Source organism: Theobroma cacao, chromosome 3, assembly GCF_000208745.1.
Source record: "Theobroma cacao cultivar B97-61/B2 chromosome 3, Criollo_cocoa_genome_V2, whole genome shotgun sequence".
In the NCBI taxonomy this organism is placed as follows: Eukaryota; Viridiplantae; Streptophyta; class Magnoliopsida; order Malvales; family Malvaceae; genus Theobroma; species Theobroma cacao.
In genome coordinates, this window is record NC_030852.1 from 24,615,993 (window position 1) to 24,619,381 (window position 3,389).

Genomic DNA, 3,389 nt, shown 5'->3' on the forward strand with positions numbered 1-3,389 from the left:
GCATGTCAAACTCAAAAAGACTAAAACCAAGGGCTAAACGTGAAAGGGACGTTGTGGCTTGGCCGCCTGCGGGAAACTACTGGGGAAAAGGAAAGGATCGAAAAGCGCATTGAGCTGGAACACGTGTACACGAAATTCACTGAGAAATCTGAATTGATAAAGCTAGTTCAAATAACCAAAAACACATGAATTAATCCACATAACTTCATGACAGAGACATAGATAAAGAGGCTGCAACACTTTCCTGTGCTTATCCTACTTTTTCGATTGCCTAATTAGTTACTTCGTACTTTTTACCATTGCTTAATTATATCTGTGGTCTTTGGCATTGGCTTTTTGCTATCCGTCTAATCATTTTTGCCGAATATCCCTTCTTCTGTCATTTCAGAGTTGTTAAGATTCCCTGGTTAATTATAAATGCATTCTAGAGCAAAATTAATAAAAAAAGGATACGATCTCCCACTACTTTTGAGTCTTCAATCTTCATTTTCTTGTAAATCCTTCTTCGATTAACGAAGTTGTTTTATATGCCTAGTAAAAGAGAAGTGTAATAGTATGTCCTGCAAATCAATTAGTTGCCTATATATAGATATATTTTGTAATTTAAGTATTTTCATTTAATAAAAATATTATTTATTTTCATAAGACTATTAATGTTGACAAGATGAAATGAAGTCTATGAAATGTCTTATGCTTTTCAGAAAGAATTAAAAAGTGTTATGTATAATTATATTGATAATTATAAAGTGTTTATAGAATAAAAACTCATGTGACAATTAAGTGATCCTTAGGATTGATTCATCAAGTGTTATACTTTGATGTTGTCTTTAGTGGTCATAACTATAAGGATGTTTGTAGAGGATGGATACTGGATACTGAATTACATGAAAGCAAGTGAATGATCAATAGAGATTTTATTCCTCTTAGTGATACTAAGGGAAATATCCTAAGTGCATTTTGGTAAATAAAAACTCAAAAGAGTCATTGGCCTAGGTAAAATGAGAATTCGGAAAAGAGTTGATCACAAATATCAAGAGCTAGCATAACATAAATAACATAGAGTAGACACGGAACCATATGTTATGTCTTACAAGGATATTAGTCCAAGACTATTCATTAAAAGGTCTAGTCAAATCATTATGACTATTTTTAGCATTTGAGTAGTCATAATGCATTACTAACTTCCAATCTTAACTTATAAATATGAACTAATCATTTCGAGAATCGAGATGGATGCAAAAGAGTGTGATTCATTTAATTCATGCATGCATCAAATTATATTTTATATTTATTGTCAAGATGTTAAAAAAAAGGTCACACATTAAGAATGACTTAGTGAGAAAATAAAATAGAGAAATTAAGTTGAACTTAATTGCATTAAAGTCTTGAACTTCAAGGGTTTAATTGAAATAGTCAATTAAAATAGGGAGCAATTTCATAAACTTAATAGTTAAGTTAAACCTAAGTTGCGGATATAAGTAAAATGTTTTAGCTAACCTAAAGGGGGGGACTAGCCCAAATGGTGCAACTACCACTTTTGGGTAAGAACCATACATAATATATGAGGTGCAACGAAAAATTAAAAATTTTCTCTCCAAGTAAGAATATAATCATCTTTTGCTTTTTTTAATGTAAAAACACAATCATTGGCAGAAGAATTGTAAACCTTTATGAATCTTTGATGTCGAAATGAAAAGGTCAACAAGTTAATTTACCAAATTCTTCAACCCACAAGTTTTGGATTGTTGCAAATGACAAGTTACCTACTTGTACAGCCTCTAACGGCAATCCAAAGGAATGGCTAGTGAAAAAAACTCCAAGAAAGAAAGGGATGCTTAGGCTGGCCAAACCTTATGCTAACATGGCTAAGTGACTGTTGATTTTCACACTTCCCAATAAAAAAACCGAAACCACAAGGGGAGGAAAAGATGGTGGCATCGATTGAGTTTCCTCTTCTAATGTTGTCCCGTCTTCTTTTCTTTTTCTTTTCTACCTCTTTTACTTTTCAGCACGTATTCCCTCTCATTTTGGTCAATCAAAACATTCTTTTTATATGGTAAAATTAGGTTTAACTTTACTATTAAGTTATTACAAAATTGCCTCATCACTACAAAAAATCATTGTATTTCCAACGGAAAAAATTCCGTTGAAAATTTTCATTGGAAATTTCCAACGGATTTGCAACGGATTTCCAATAAATTTCTAATGGAATTTAATTAAAATTTTTAAATACTTGTTCCGATGGATTTTCAATGGAATTTTCAACGAAAAATTCCGTTGAAAATTTGATTTGTACAACATACACATATTACTGTTTAATATTTCCAACGGAATTTTCCATTGGAACTTTAAACTTTAAAAAAAAAAAAATGAGTGTAATCTTGATAGTTTCCAACGGAATTTTCAGCGAAATTTTTCGTTGGAAATTTGACATTTCCAAAACACTATGTACTGTTGAATATTTCCAACAAAAATTTTCAACAGAATTTTTTGTTGGAACAGCAAACTCATCAAACTAACTGGGTGTAATCTATAAATTTTTCAACGAAATTTCAAACGAAAATTTTCGTTGAAAATTTGATCTTCAGAACACACGTTTTACTGTTTTTTATTTTCAACGGATTTTCGTTGAAAATTTCCGTTGGAACTCTAAACTTTTCCTATGTAATCTTTAACTTTTCCAATGGAATTTTCCGTTGAAAATTTTCAATGAAAAATTTCGTCGAAAATCCGTTGGAAAATGTAAAGAGTCAATGATGTATTGAAAAAAGTAACTTTCCAATGGAATTTCCAATAGAATTTTCCGTTGAAAATTTTCAACGAAATTTTCCGTTGGAAAGTAACTTTTTAATGCATCAAAGTGTTTATGACTTTTTAAACTTTCCAACTGAATTTTCCAATCATAATTTTTTCAATTGTAAAATTTAAAATATTTGTAAATTTTATTAATTATTTTTAAAAAATTAGATATTACTAAAAGCAAATACATAGTTATTGAAGTAAAATTTTTTTAAAGTTTAAATATGTTTTCCTTTGAGCAATTTTGTATAATTTTTTTAACTTTAATGAATCATACAATATTGATTAATAATACCAAATTAGGGTAATGTTATATTATTCCAAATTTGAAAAAAAATAACTATGTAAAATTTTATATTTTATAAAAAACCATGATAAGATATAAAAATCATATAAAAAATATATATTACTTTATTTACATTTTAATTGTAATTAGCTAATATATGTAAATTAAGATTGAAGTTTTATAATAAACTTATTAATATTTGTGCTTAAAAAATATCATTTTATTATATCTATGTATTCATGCAAATCTAACCGAGAGCTATAGAAAATATATATAAATTTATATATATATATATATATATATA